Genomic DNA, 17,520 nt, shown 5'->3' on the forward strand with positions numbered 1-17,520 from the left:
TCAACTTATTAACTCTCTTCCTCAACTTATTAACCAACTCCCTCCATGTCTAATATAATCCATTTCTTCTCCTTTGACATATTTATTATTATCAACAATTAGCTAATATCGTACTAAATTGTCCATGTATGCATGTTATAAGCCATGGTACCATATCATACCATCCCATATCAAATACAATAAGCAATTAGCTAATCTCTTGATAAATTATCCATGTATGCATGTTATAAGATACAATAACATATCGTACCATCACATATCAAATATGATAACATGTGATATGGTAAAATAAGTTTTGATTCATTAGATAATTAAAAAAATCCATTATCCTACCAAATTTTAACATAATTTTAAATCTAACACAAACATTTAAACAAACATAATTGTATAATTTTAGTTTTGATCAACAAAAATTAGAAATGGAGTAGTCACCATATAAAATGGGGGAGTCAACAAAGTGAGAAAGAAAATCTTCACATGAGAGATTGTGTGAGTATCTTTGCAATTTATTTATTTGATTAAATTTTTTTATATCTCTCTATTTAAGTTTTTAATGTGTATTTTCATTTTGAGAAAATGCATTCCAATGAAAAGAAAAAACTAGTTTTGATCCTCAAATCTTAGTTGAGGATAGGCTCTTTGCAAGAGGGGGTCAAAGATCCATGTTAAGACAACTTAGAGATACAACCATTTCACCCTGATTCTCCAATAGGATGGGCTTGAGAAGATGGATGGATTGGGACCCAATTCCATAGATTTGAAAACCTCCAATGTTACCTTTTTGCATGTGGTTTTTTGTTTGTCATTTGTATGTTGTGGATCCTCTACTTTCCTATCATTTTTTTTTCTAGACATAGAATGACCAGTTGTGATAAGTCTTGATTCACTGTGCATGTAGAGGTATTCTGTTAAATATTTTGAAAGAAGTTTTTAAGATTTTTTTTTGTAAATTTTGATATCCATTAAAGAGACAAATTAGAAGAGGATTGATGCATTTATATATCCTTTTTCAAGAGATGCACAGTCAATATTTCTTTGATGATCTACCACTTTCTACTTCTTTAGTATTTATTTTAGAATTTTTGCAAAACAAATTAATAAGAAAATGTATATAATTGGTTGTGCTTGTAGAAATTTTTATTTTATTTTATTGTAGGTTACAAAGAAGTGAAGGCCAATAAAAGAAATAGTGTTTTTTGTTTACTTATAAGGAATGTACAAAATTCTAACAAAGTCAATAAAATAAGCATAAGATCTTGTAGAGAAATTGCTAAGCGATGATTAAATTAACTTATGCAGTTGATATAAAAATTAGCTCGTATAAAAAATATCTCTACTAATAATTTTCTTATAAAATGAATATATTATAGTTTATTATGAATTCAACAATTTTTTGTTATTTTAATCAAATTCAAAATGATTATATGATTCCATTTTAATGAATAAAATCATTTGATGCCTTTTATGATAAAAATTCTAAATTGAAAGTGATGTTTAAAACATTAAAGTGACTATTTTGGTTGGAGGGAAATTACATTTCTATTGTATATTATTTTAATACAATTTTTATCTATCTTATTTTATTAACAAATTGGAACTATGTTTTGAAAGGTTGATTAAATTCTTTATTAGATTTTTGACATTTTACTATAGTTATTTAAAATATATTTCTAAGAAGTTATGTGATATCAATAACAATTATGATATAATGTTATATCAATATTTTTCTTTTAAGGATACTATGAATTTTTCTATTTCTTATTAATAATTTTAATTTTTTTCTTTTAGATTTTAAAAATTAAATAAGATTCTTTCAAATTTGTGTATGATTGAACATGTTAAATGTTTATTTGTTTGAAATCATAATATTACATGAAGAACATTTATTGTGTGAAAATTATTGTTGCAATCACTAATTATTAATCTCCTATCTTAAAAAATTATCTAACTATCGAAAATAACACAGCTGCAACTTGACCAATAAAATATGAAAAGAAATTCACAACACAATGAACACAATATTTTTGGACAAATTGTCCTCGGAAAACCCCCAAGGGAAAAATAGTTCTATAGATGAGGAATTATATTAAACTTTAGTAAATCAAGAGATACAAAATTCATTTCCTCTCACTGGCAAAAACTTGAAAATCTCCTAATTTCTTCTGCTGCTATTCCCCACTGCTATTCCCATGCTAACACTGTGCTCTTGCTAAAACTACAAGACTATTTGATAACACTGCAAAATGTTTCTTCAAACTTCTTGTTCTCCAAATGCCCCCTAGACCCTCTTTTATACCACTCTCATTGCTAAACCAATGGCTAAGATCAATTTACAATTGACAGTTGAGATATAGAACAAATTACCAACCCTAACAAAATTGGTTTCTAGTTGCTTCTAAAAGAAGTCAATTATTTAATAAATAATTTTCCTTACTCCAACCAATTTGTTGGCAAAATAATAGCATATTACTAAATAATAGCATATGGAGGAATACTTGTCAAAGCTACTAGAACTAACATTCCCTCTTAGTGAGGAAGCTATTTTGCATAACACCTAACTTATCTCTGAAGAAGATGAGTTTTGCCTTCCCCAATGCCTTACTTAGAATGTCTACTACCTACTCCTCTATAGGTATGTACAGTAGCTAAAGAACCCCCCATTGTACATAATTTTTGATGAAGTTATATCTTATGTCTATATGTTTAGACCTATCATGAAACATTGGATTCTCAAACAACTTAATGCAACTTTGATGATTGCAATGCATCATAGTAGTCTTAATCTTCTAACCAAAAAAAGCTACTAACAACTTTAAAATCCATATAACTTCATAAGTTGACATGCTAGCTACTATGTATTCTACTTTTTCTGAACTCAGAGCCACAAACTTCTACTTCTTGCTGAGCCAAGAAACAACTCTTGATCCCAAGCTAAAACAACACCATAAAGTGCTTCTTTTGTCCATTGTAATTCCTACCCAATCTATGCCAGTATAACCTATCAACCTAATACCTTCACCTCAAACATATCTAATCCCATACTCAACTATACCATGCAAGTAACACAACACATGTTTAGTTGTTTACCAATGCATTCTCTTTGGTTCAACCATGAACTAACTAAGAGAGTTAACTGCAAATGTTATATCTAGTCTAGTGTTTACCAAATACATAAGCAAACCAATCAATTGTCTATATAAAGTGGGATCTATATCCTTCTCCCTAGATGTATCTACCTTCCTCCAATTTTTGATCATGGGTGGAGACATGGATTTGCAATCCTCCATCCCAAATTTCTTCAAGATTTTAATGCAATATTTCCTTTGACCAAGGGAAATCTCCTCATTTTTCTACCACACTTTCATGGCTAGAAAGTAGTGCATAAGTCCCAAACTTCATCTTGAACTCTTCTGCAAGGTTCCTTTTGCAATCCACTATGAGCCCTAGTGAACCTATATGAACTAGGTCATCCACATAAAGAACAAGAATTAGAATCTCACCCACAACCACTAAGTAGTAGATGTTAGCATCCACTTCACTCTTCACAAAGCCCATTTTATACAAGTATGTATCAATGCACTCATACCATGCTCTAGGAGCCTACTTGAGTTTGTTCAATGCTTTCTTCAATCTACATACGTGGGTCTCTTTGTTGTATGATACAAAGTCTTATGGTTGTTCTATGTATACCTTCTCCTTCAACTTGCCATTAAGAAATGTTGTCTTGACATCCATTTGATAGATCTTCCATCCCATCTATGCTAAAAATGAGATTACATCTCATATAGAAGTATACCTAGCAACTAGAGCAAATGTCTCCTCATGCTCTATTCCCTCCTTTTGAGAGAACCTCTTTTCCAAAAACCTTGCCTTGTATTTCTTGATGCTACCATTTGCACTGTGCTTTATTTTATACATCCAATGTGATCCAACTACTGATCTTTCTATTGGTCTAGGCACTACCTCCCACACATAATTCTACATTATTGAAAAAATTCCTAAACCATAGCATTTTTCCATACCTAATGTTCTATAGCTTTCTAATAGGTAGACCGTTCACTATCTACTAGTTGATTAACTAATGCCATATAGTCATTGAACTTGATTGGTTGTCTCTGCTATCTAGTACTCTTGCTAGGAGCTCCCACAAAACCCTAAGTATCTTTTTGTGTATCTAGAACCTCATGGTTCTAGCTACCAGCTATAGAGGATGAAATGTCAACCTCTAAGTCCTCTAGATGTATTTTCTATTGCACTTGTTTCTCCATACTCTATGAGTCCTCACCAACTGAGCCTACACTCATACTAGTAATTGTAATTGAGCTTTGCTACCCTTGACTTGGCCTTGGAGCTTATGTTAGTTGCTCACTCTGATCATCTATTGGAAAATCTCTGGATCTCTTGAATGCCTTATCCTCCGAGAAGTTGACATCACATCTGACAATAATTCTTTTAGTCCCTAGAATGAAAATCCTATATGGCTTTGAGGTCTCACTATACCTAACAAAGTACCCCCTCTCTATAGTCTGATCGAACTTTGTACGTGTATCTCCAGGAATATGACAATATGCCAAACTCCCAAATATTTTAAAGTGACCAACATCTAGTTTCTTCCCTATGAAAGCCTCCTCTAGTGTCATCTTCCCTAGCACCTTGTGTGGAACTCTATTCTAGATGTAGACTATTGTATTACATGCCTCTGTCCATAAGTAACAGGGCATATCCTAGTCATGCAACATAGCTCTTGCTGCCTCTAATTTAGAATGGTTCTTCCTCCTAGCAACTCCATTCTACTATGGATTGTAAGGAACAATTCACTCTCTCTTGATTCCTTCTCTTGTATAAAACTCTTGGATCACATTTCCTTTGTACTCGCCTCCATTTTTTTACCAAAAAACCTTTATCTTCTTTCCTATTGAATTTTTCATAAGAGCCTTTAACTCTTGGAGTCGACTAAAAACCTCATCCTTAGTCTTCAAGAGGTATATCCAAGTATTTCTAGAGAAATCATCAATAAAAGTAACATAGTACTTATATCCTCTAAGAGATTTCATCAACATTGGTCCAAAAACATCTGAATGTACTAGATCAAGAACACCCTTAGATCTAGTTTCACTCCTTGGAAAAGATTCTTTGGCAAACTTCCCCAACACACATCCATTACATACATCATCATGCTCTATGTTCACCTCTAAAACTCCTATCACCGTCTCATGAAGCAATCTAAGTGCTCCATGATGAATATGGGCCATCCTCCTATGCCATAGCTCTCCAATATCTCTAGGATTATTGTGGCTTATGAGTGCCTTAGGAGTATCAAATTGCAACCTATAAAGGCGACCACTCCTAACTCCAATAGTTATGGGTGATTTCCAATCCTTGTTCTTAATCCACACATTTGTCGCTCTAAAGAGTGCATTATACCCCCTATCTTGAAGAATAGATATAAAAATCAAATTCATACCTAAGGCTGGCACATGAAACACATCATGAAGTGGAATTATCTTTCCATTCTCCCTTTAAAATTGAACAATCCCTTTCCCAACTAGGTTGAGTTTGGACAAGTTTCCCATAGAAATTTGGATGTTGGTGCCCTTCTCCTTGTGACTAGAGAAGTACTCTCTAACTCTTGTCATATGAAATGATGCCCCATTGTCTATATACCAAACACACTGTGAGGTTAAGCTAACCATACAAACTATGAGTGCAAATTCATCTTCCATTCTATTGGAGAGTTCTTTTACACTTGCTGAAGCTACCACCTACTTCTTACCCTTCTTCATCTTTGGACAATCACTAACATAGTGGCCAAACTCATAACATCCAAAACCCTTGACCTTAGAAAGGTCCTTCTTCTTCTTCTCACTTTGTTAATTTGATCCTTTGCTAGGTCCCTTATTTTCTTTCCCTTTACTCTGAAGGGAAATCTTTTCCTGGTCCACCTCACTTTTTTGACTCTTGTTGGCCACATTGACAAGACTTAGTCTAAACTCCTCCTAAGTGAAATCACTCCATAGTAGATCCTAACTTGGTAAAGTATCACATCCACTGAAATCTTGAATAAAGACACTTCACTACTTACTAAACCCATTTAGAGCTATTCTCACTAGGGCTATCTCCAACAATTGTTAACTCATCCTTATCAAGTATGAGCCTGGCAAGGTAACTTGTGACATCTTCTGCCTGGTTCATCTGAGTATTGTTTAGCTTCTCTCTAATAATAATATTCTTATTGGTGGTAGCATTTTGGTATAGATTTGAAATGGCATCACACATCTTCTTCATTGTATCTAGCTATGAGATATGTGGAACAATATGATCCTTGACACCATCAAGGATTATCCTCTTCACCTTGGCATCATCCTTCTTGTATGTTGCAAGCTATGTTGCATTTGTAGGTACAACTACAACACTGGTAACGTAATTTTTGATACCATTTGCTTCCAACAATAAAGGAAGTTTGGTGTTCCAGACACCAAAATTTGAGACACCATCCAATTTATCCTAATCTCCCAAACTAACTAAAGCCATCTCAAGGGATTAAAGAAATAATAAATCTAAAGAGATCAAAGTAGGTATTATAAACCTTTAATTTCTTTCCTAGGGAAAAACTCTTCTACCCTTAACATTGCTATGATACCATGTGAAAAATCATTGTTGGAGTCATTGATTATTAATCTCCTATCTTAAGAGATTATTTAACTCTCAAAAATAAATTCACAACTTAATATCAAAAAATAACACAAGTGCAACTTCACCAATAAAATATGGAAAAAAACTCAGAACACAATGAACACAATATTTTCGGACAAATTATCCCTTGAAAAACCCCTAAGGGAAAACCAATTCTACAAATGAGGAATTATATTCAACTTTAGTAAATCAAGAGATACAAAATTCCTTGCCTTTCACTAGTAGAACTTCGACAACCTCCTAATTTCTTTTGCTAATATTCCCCACTACTATTCCCACACCAACACTACACCCTTTCTAACATTGCAAAACTATTTGCTAACACTACAAAACATTTCTCCAAATGTCCCTAGACCCCCTTTTATACTACTCTCATTGGTGAACCAATGGGCAAGATCAATTTACAATCGAAGACTAAGATACAAACCAAATTATCAATCCTAACAAAATTGGTTTCTAGTTGCTTCTGAAAGAAGTCAATTATTTAATAAATAATTGTCCTTACTCTAACCAATTTGTTAGCAAAAAAATTATTTACTAAATAATAGCATATGGACAAACAACTATCCAAGCTACCAAAACTAACAATTTAAATTAAAGTATCTCAAGGTTTTCCATATATAAAACATGTGAAAACATATTATCATAACAAATACCTCAAATCATAATACTTATCTAAAGAAAAAATGACATATTTTAAAATAAATGTGTGCTTCAAAAATGATAACACTTTTTCTAGCATACATTTTTAAAGATAAGTATGATATATATGTTGAGTGGAGGCTTCATTATCAATGGTGGAGTGAAAGTTTTCTTATATGTTTCATTCATATGTCTTGGATTTTAGTGACAGTGTGGAATAAAAGTGGAACTATGCAATTGCATGCTTTCTCAGACTTTATTAGAACCTCTTTAATACATTCTTATAATGGTTTTCAAGTCTAATGCTTCTGGCTTATGTTTTTAGGGTATTGGGAGATATAAATTGTAAGGTCCTTGTCATTGTTCGCTTATTAATACAAATAAATTGCTTCTATATTGTTATGTTTGAGTTTCAATGTCTTATTTAATGGAAAATTTATATAATTAGTTTTTAGATGTCTTGTATATGAAGAGATCTTTGTTTAAGCTATGAAGAATATTTTAATCCATTTTTCGGAATCAATTGATAATTTATTTTAAATTTATGCATTAGAATGCCACTATATTCATAAGGGTAAGAAAAGGTACTTCAACTTTTTTCTTTCTCAATTATGTACTTCTCATTTTTAATATTCTTCACTAAATAATAGAATATAATTTCAAATAATGTTATTCATTTTTTTTTCATTTTTATGCTCATGAACTAATTTTTTCATTAATGGAATAGTTGAAATTTTTTTCATCATTTATCCCATTATAGATAACCAATCAGAGACATCTTTCATGGGATAAGTTGTACAGTTTTCGACCAAATATAGTTGTATAGTTTCCAGCATTCTTGGGTGCATGAAAACATTTTGTAATTTCATGCATCAAATGAGCTACATTGAATGAGTGAAATATCAAAAGAATATTTTTCTTCTCATTTGACATTCACTGGTTAAAAACTATCATGCATTTTTATGCCTGCATAGGATCGCATGAATGTTTGAAGCAAAGGGATTTCTTGTTGCAATCATAGGATGTTGTGCAAGTTTTTATGTCAAAGGAATTTCATCAAATGAGTTGGCCTATCGAAGGAATTTTTTTCTCATTCGACACTGGAAAGTTGACACCTTGCAACCTTGTGAAATTGTGATGTCATGATTTTGTGAAGCACAACATTGCAGGGTCATTTTTGACTGGATGTTTTTGGTTTTTCGTCTTGCTATATAGGCTATTTTTGGAAATTTTAAGTCAATGGTGCAAAGGGAATTTAAGGCTATTATGTTGCACTATAGTGTAGTTTCCTATTGTGTTACATCATAAGAACTTATCGAATGAGTTTGGCTTATCATAGGAAGTCTTTTTTGCTCATTTGATGTTGTGATGTTACATAGGCTAAAATTGTAGCATATTTTCATGTATGTGTGGAATTATAGGTCATTTATGTAGGAAGGGATTACATGTTGCAATGTTGTGCATTTTCTTACATTGTAAAAGCTTTTCGAGTGAGTTTGGTTGATTCAAACAAACCTTTTTTACTCATTCAATGTCATGATGTTGTGTAGGTCAAAACTACAATGTATTTCCATTTTTTCATGACATCACAAGTCATTTTTACATCAAAGGATTTCTCAATATCACACCAATATTTTCTCCACTCGTACTCACTTGCAATGATGTGAAAAGTCAAAAATATACAATTTCCATGTGTGATCATGTCAAATCAGCAATAAAATATTTCTATGATAAGTTGAACTCATTTGATGTGAATAAAACACTATATTTGAGTACCTACAAACAATTTTGGCCTACAATCATGTTGAAGGAGCAATTAAATCTTCATGTGATAAGCCACTCCTACAATGTTGAAACACACAATTAAGCTAATAATTTAAAAATGAGAAAATAATAATAATATAAAATAATAGAATTTTAAAAAAATTAATAATAATATAATTTTAAAAGAAGGATTGTCTTTTAAAGCTAAATTATGCATTTCCCATGTAATGAACTTCTATCAATCAAATTGTACAAGATGAAGTCAAGTTTGCTTTGACTGACAAAGTTTTCTTCGTTTACTCCATTTGTTCTATCAATGGTGGATTGTATGTATGCATAATTCTAGTTTTTTTAGTGTGAATGAATGATCTGTCAAGAGAATAGTTGCATCCTTATTATCGATCCTTTAAAATTAAAATAAAGATTGTTCTCCAAAAAACCTATACATTGAAGTAATTTGGATGATTATCTTACTAACAAACTAACATATTCTAACACCTGCTATTCCATTTCTCTTCTATCATTAAAATATTTTAATCACCCATATGAGAAGAAAACTAATATCACATCTCTAACAAATCGTATAGTTAAAATGGATAAAAAGCTTATAGTAAGTATATCTCTATCTAGTCAGTAAAAAGCAAGGCTTTGTCCGAAGATCTCTCCTCCTCTACTTCTGACCCATCACTATCTTCCATGGTGACATTAAACTCTTCAAGAAGCCATTATAAGACCCTCCATTCAGCTCTTGTTTGTATGTAAGCCCTTCCATTTAGAAGAAACCACCAGTTGTGGTAAATGTTTGGGAATCTTGTTGAAAAGTCGAGAAAATCTTAGGACTCAATATTGAGAATATCTAGACATGGCAGTTGACTATGCAATATTCATTGCTTCTCATAATCTAGGCCAACAACAGATGGTTTAAACATCAAACACTAAGCTTAGTTTCTAGACCAAAAGTGTTAAATAGTCAAAGTTAACTTTTCTTTCCCAAGCTTAATTCTTCTCTTAGTGTGTGTAATGCCCCGCCAAGGGATCCAAAAAGAATTAACAGAAAGTTTTTCTAAGTTTGCTAAACTTTTTTTTTTTTTTTTGTAAGAAAGTATAACATACACATCAAACACATAGTAGCGGAAGCAATAACATGTAATCATCAACAAACATACATAACATGTTACATTCCTTAAGGATCCCAAGACATGTAGTCACATTTAAATTTAATTAATTCTAAGTCTAACAGCTACTACATTCACATGAAAGAATAATAAGAAAGTCTAATGTCCATAATATACATTTGTTCTGAATGCCTCTTGGACAATTAATTCGGAATGCTCAATCATCCACTATACATGTCACAGGGTATGAAAGGCTTAAAAGAATATACATAAGTAAAAATAGATATACATCATCCTCAAATCCATAATACAAAGTACAGTAAAATAAATGAAACCATATACCATACATGATACATCCATACATCAGTAATGATAAAACATTCATCATAAAATCTAACCATCCATCATAACGATCCATGAACAGAATGAAGGTAAATGCCAACCTAGATAGCTCCACCCACGGTGACCACGAATAGATCTCAATGGTAAGAGTAAAAAGCACTACCACCCGACCGCGTGGAACCTAAATGGCCCACTCCCACCGTACTGAGGAGATAGTCTCAAGTCCCAAACCGGATAACAAATCACATTACACAAAACAAAAGTACTCTCTAAGTCTGGAAAATCCTAAAAGTACACTAACTCAAAGGTTCCAACATAGATAGACATCTAGACAGAGAGGCACAACAAAGACACGTAGGAATCTACCATGCAAGAGGGAAAGTGTCATCACAAAAGTCACGTAGAAGTTACTCGAGCAATCCCTTAAGAATCTCGGGTCCCTAGTGATCCCTGCAGCCACTAGTATCCTCTCATATTGACGAGGCATACTATGGAATGCAAGGTCGTAACCAAGCGATCTCTCTACCCCATCCTAGCCCATACTAGCACTCAAGGCATGGGAGAGAACATACAATTATCTTATTAGGTTCATTTTAATCCCCATTTAGTGTAAATGTTATCACTTATTAAAACAACTTACAATGGGTTTCTCCAGGCAGCCTCTTAGGGCCCTAACCCCCATTGCAAGCCACTTCCTGACACTACACATAGATAACCTACCCTAGGCTCATGAAATCTCAAATCAAAGAATCATAATAAAATCACCTCAATCCTATATAAGTGACTGAAAACATCATAAATATAATCCACAATAACCACATCAGTTCTCCATGGGCAACTGAATAGCATCAAATAATAATCATAATGATCACAATAGATCTCTATGAGCATCTAAAGGCATCAATGATAAATCACAATATCCAAAGGTTCTCCGATGAGCAAACAGAAAGTATCCCAATAATAAATCACAGTACTGATCAAAGACTCCAAAATGGTCAAGTCAAACATGTCACAACATGACATCATCAAGAAAAAATCATCCAAAACATCTCAGTCCTCTCAAAGTGACTGGAAGGAAAATCAAATATAACTGATCAAGACTCAAAAATAGTTAAGTCAGGTTTCTCATAAACATACATCTCAAATTCACACAAGGAAACTAGAAAGCAATAACAACCAGTAAATACAACATATCATAGAGCACTCCATCGCATTACCATGGTCGGGTTAAGAAATATCGAGACCAAATCATCATAACATCACATTCACAAAACCCCTGAGCCTCTGGTAACAACCTAAACTAGTCAACATCTAAAAAAAGCCCAAAACATAAACAATAGAATAGTCACATAGAAAACACAATCATCACATAGTTAGATATGAATGATAATACATTATTGAGTTAATGTAAGGTTTGAAGTTCTAGTTTTTGGTATGTCTCAAGTAATAAGTTTTCGCAATTAGCCCTTACAATTAACCCATTGCTATATTTAAATGATTGGACAATTACCCTATAAACAATCTAAGGATAATCTTTTATTTATTAAGTTATAAAAATGATCGTTAATGATTATAAATAAAACAATTACGAATTTATTAAAATCATTAATTATAAATTTTTAACATCATTAATTAAACTCTCGTTAATAACTATATAATTAACATTTAAATTAATTATTAAAATTTGTTAATAAATATTATTGATAAAATAATATTAATAATTAATAATTAATTATCAATTAAAACATTATATAAAATAATATTAAAATTTAATAATTTAAACATTATAAAAAAAACATTTTAAAAAAAAAAAACATTGAAAAGCGTTTTAAAGCCCGCGGGCTCACTTTAAAGGCCTGCGGCCTCTCGCAGTCCTACTATCGTACAGCTTGCAGTGCAGGTACTTCATACTTGATGTCACAGTACCTATGATGCAGGTACTATCGCACAGAGCCACGACAGGGGTGTGGGGCACGGGGTAAATCGCCCCCCCCCCCATATTTAAAAAATGAAGTTTTATATATATATTTGGGTTTATAAAAACTTTTAAATTTAATTTCAAATCGTCCTTTAATAAATAAAATAAAAATAAAAATAGTTTTGTTTATCAAAAGACAACTTTGCTTAATTAAAATTTAATAATATATGTTTATTAATATATATATATATATATATATATATATATATATTAATAAACATTCACAAATGTACTCTGATAGAGAAAATAATATTAACCATTCATATGTCAATCTACAATTTTCATTTTTAAATTTAAAATTCAACCCTTCCCCAATTAAATCCATATTTCTTTAATCTATCAAACAAGGATGTCTGATCGCTCCTCTAATTTTTTATGTATGCCGAATATATTGACAAGCATTTAATAATTTACAATATTGAAATATTTAAGCTTTCATCACAGAGAATTCAAATATACAATCCACAGGCACAAAGAAGGCAGGAAAGGATAATTGCGTAATTAATCAATGATCAAAACACAAGACCCTACCTAAGCCCAATGCTATTATGCAATCTCCAAAAACTGTAAGAGAATTCGCTCCTCTTCAATAACCTTCTTTTGAAAATCTTTCTTAGAATTCGCCTTCTGAAATTCGATTCCAAAAGTTGTCTCCCAAAATTCCTGTCTCCCCAAATTCCCGTCCAAAAATTCACGGTCCTTTGAAAAATGAACCCCCAAGTTGTGATAAGGAGTTTTCTCCTCAAATCGAGGCCCTAATTGTGCGTTCACCCAAGAGGACTCTTTGCTCAACTAAGTTAACTCTAAAATTAACTTGTATTAATCTTTGCTTTATCATTTTAATGCATATTAAATGAATCATTAAATAACTTTATTTATATTTTCCACTTGACTTCTATTTTTAATCTTTATTACTTTTAAACCCATATGCGCTTTATGAAATTAAAATAACATTATTATTTTATCTTATTTTATCTTTTTAATTAATTTCTTTTATTTTAACCCATGCTCGCATCATGAAATCTTACAACTTTTTAATAATTAATATATTTTCACTTTTTAATTTATTTTAGAAACTTAATTTATAGAATATTTAATTAACTTAAATAACAATAATATTTAGCATTTATTTAAAAATGAACTCTAAATATATTATTCTTAAATTAAATAAATATTATCACGTTCTAAATTTATCCTTAAACTTTTATCTCCAAATCCAATTCTTTTTATTTAATTAATTTCTCAATTAATTAAATATAATTAAATATGAAAATGTCATAATAATTTCCCATTAAATTAAATAATTAATTAATCCTTTTAATTAAACTTAATTAATAGAAAGTACACCAAGAACTCATAAAGCAACATACGAAAACCCATCATAGAAAAACACATACTAAATAAAACAAAGGGTTATAATCACAAATTAACGTCATCTGACGCATTCAGAGGGTACTCAACTCAAATACTTGTCCTAATTATCAATTAGGACAAATGGCTAAAGGGTTTAGGATTTGGACTTAAGATTTTATCTCCCCTCTCTTACCATTGAGATAATGCGATAGGGTACGCTCATCCTGGCAATTCAGGGAAGTCGATACCTGGTACCTGCAACTTGCATAAAATCCACGCATGTACATACACAATATTCTAAGCTAAACAAGCAATGGCAAGAAGTGGTGCATCGTGTAGATCCTGACTAGCAGGTGACTATGACTCCCTTCCTTAACCACATCAGAAATGCCATACATAAAGAAAATAAACACACACACCATACACATGCAAGTATGGGGTAAGTATCCATAAGAAAACACATGTGATAACAAACCATCAATATCTGAAAACATTGTATAATCATCATGCATATATGAAATATAGAGTAAAAATCAACTGAATCTAAGACAATATCTGATAATCACCAAACAATACTACTAATCATTAAACATAAAATTAGCCTAAAAGAGTTTGACAAAATAATGAAAATGCGAACTAGGGGTAGGCACTACATCCACCCCCCATTGAGTTAGGCTTACTCCTGGAAGCCTACAATGATGGTAAAGGTAAGAACTCATTGTGTGGGTCCCATTGAACCCTTTCCCCCTATATGAGGATATGGCTCTACTAAGAATACTACAACACACTTAGAGCAATATGATTCTGGTTTAATAGTAAACCAAAAACCACATTGATCCAACTTTCATCCTTAACAAATACCAAAATAGATTCCTAATGCATTTTAAACAAGAGCAACATAATGCTCACAAGCACAATCGAGAGTTTATTACCTTAAAACATAGATGAACGATACATATTTTGAGAACAATAAGTTCAGTTTTCATTTTTCCCTATGTTTAGGTTTATGTATAATTTTTAGTTCGAAGTCTAAGTGTTGAAGTATGAAAAATATACAACTAAAAGTTTCAAGTTTCAAGTTTCAGTTTGAAAAAGATACACATAATAGTTTAAAGCTTTCATTCTTGCTCAACTAGTTAACACTAGTGGCATTCCAATATACCTAGAGCTCCCAATGTAGAAACTTTGGCTCTGATACCAGATGTAACGCCCCGCCAAGGGATCCAAAAGAACTAACCTAAAGTTTTACTAAGTTTGCTAAACATTTATTTTTTTTGTAAGAAAGTATAACATACACATCAAACACATAGTAGCCGAAGCAATAACATGTAATCATCAACAAACATACATAATAGGTTACATTCCTTAAGGATCCCAAGATGTGTAGTCACATTTAAATTTAATTAATTCTAATTCTAACAACTACTACATTCACATGAAAGAATAATAAGAAAGTCTAATGTCCATAATATACATTTGTTCTGAATGCCTCTTGGCAAATTAATTTGAAATGCTCAATCATCCACTGTACATGTCACAGGGTATGAAAGGCTTAAAATAATATACATAAGTAAAAATAGATATACATCATCGTCAAATCCATAATACAAAGTACAGTAAAATAAATGAAACCATATACCATACATGATACATCCATACATCAATAATGATAAAACATCCATCATAAAATCTAAGCATCCATCATAACGATCCATGAATAAAATGAAGGTAAATGCCAACCAAGATAGCTCCACCCATGGCGACCACGAACGGATCTCAATGGTAATAGTAAAAACCACTACCACCCGACCGCCTGGAACCTAAATGGCACACTCCCACCGCGCTGAGGAGATAGTCTCAAGTCCCAAACCGGATAACAAATCACATTACACAAAGCACAAGTACTCTCTAAGTTTGGGAAATCCTAAAAGTACACTAACTCAAAGGTTCTAACATAGATAGACATCTAGACCCAGAGGCACAACAAAGACACATAGGAATCTACCATGCAAGCAGGAAAGTGTCATCGCAAAAGTCACGTAGAAGTTACTTGAGCAATCCCTTAAGAATATCGAGTCCCTAGTGATCCTTGTAGCCACTAGTATCCTCTCATATTGACGAGGCATACTACGGAATGCAAGGTCGTAACCAAGCGTTCTCTCTACCCCATCCTAGCCTGTACTAGCAGTCAAGGCATGGGAGAGAACATACAATTATCTTATTAGGTTCATTTTAATCCCCATTTAGTGTAAATGTTATCACTTATTAAAACAACTTACAATGGGTTTCTCCAAGCAACCTCTTAGGGCCCCGACCCCCATTTCAAGCCACTTCTCGACACTACACATAGATAACCTACCCTAGGCTCATAAAATCTCAAATCAAAGAATTGTAATAAAATCACCTCAGTCCTTTATAAGCGACTAAAAACATCATAAATATAATCCACAATAACCATATCAGTTCTCCATGGGCAACTGAATAGCATCAAATAATAATCATAATGATCACAAGAGATCTCTATCAGGCATCAATGATAAATCACAATATCCAAAGGCATTTATTTAAAAATGAACTCTAAATATATTATTCTTAAATTAAATAAATATTATCACGTTCTAAATTTATCCTTAAACTTTTATCTCCAAATCCAATTCTTTTTATTTAATTAATTTCTCAATTAATTAAATATAATTAAATATGAAAATTTCATAATAATTTTCCATTAAATTAAATCATTAATTAATTCTTTTAATTAAACTTAATTAATAGAAAGTACACCAAGAACTGATAAAGCAACATATGAAAACCCATCATAGAAAAAACATACTAAATAAAACAAAGGGTTATAATCACGAATTAATGGCATCTAATGCATTCAGAGGGTACTCAACTCGGATACTTGTCCTAATTATCAATTAGGACAAATGGCTAAAGGGTTTAGGATTTGGACTTAAGATTTTATCTTCACTCTCTTACCACTGAGATAATGCGATAGGGTACGCTCATCCTAGCAATTCAGGGAAGTCGATACCCGGTACCTGCAACTTGCATAAAATCCATGCATGTACAGACACAATATTTTAAGCTAAATAGGAAATGGCAAGAAGTGGTGCATCATGTAGATCCTGACTAGCAGGTGACTACGACTCCCTTCCTTAACCACATCAAAAATGCCATACATAAAGAAAATAAACACACACACCATACACATGCATGTATGGGGTAACTATCCATAAGAAAACACATGTGATAATAAACCATCAATATGTGAAAACATTGTATAATCATCATGCATATATGAAATATGGAGTAAAAATCAACTGAATCTAAGACAATATATGATAATCACCAAACAATACTACTAATCATTAAACATAAAATAATCCTAAAAGAGTTCGACAAAATGACGAAAATGCGAACTAGGATAATCGAGGAGTCATTTTCTATAATTAATTTCTTGATTCTTATATTGATAATAGTTTCTAATTTAGCTATGTTATTACATAAATTTCTTGAATGTTTAGTCTTTTCTACTTGCTGCAACTCCTTGTCTGAGTGGATGATAGTGGATGAGACACCCAAGCCTCATTAATCTTTAAAAAATTAGTTCTTATCCCACCCTTGTGGAGG

The sequence above is a fragment of the Cupressus sempervirens genome, chromosome 9, assembly GCF_028749045.1.
Source record: "Cupressus sempervirens isolate cs-2001-9-10 chromosome 9, ASM2874904v1, whole genome shotgun sequence".
NCBI classification, from domain to species: domain Eukaryota; kingdom Viridiplantae; phylum Streptophyta; class Pinopsida; order Cupressales; family Cupressaceae; genus Cupressus; species Cupressus sempervirens.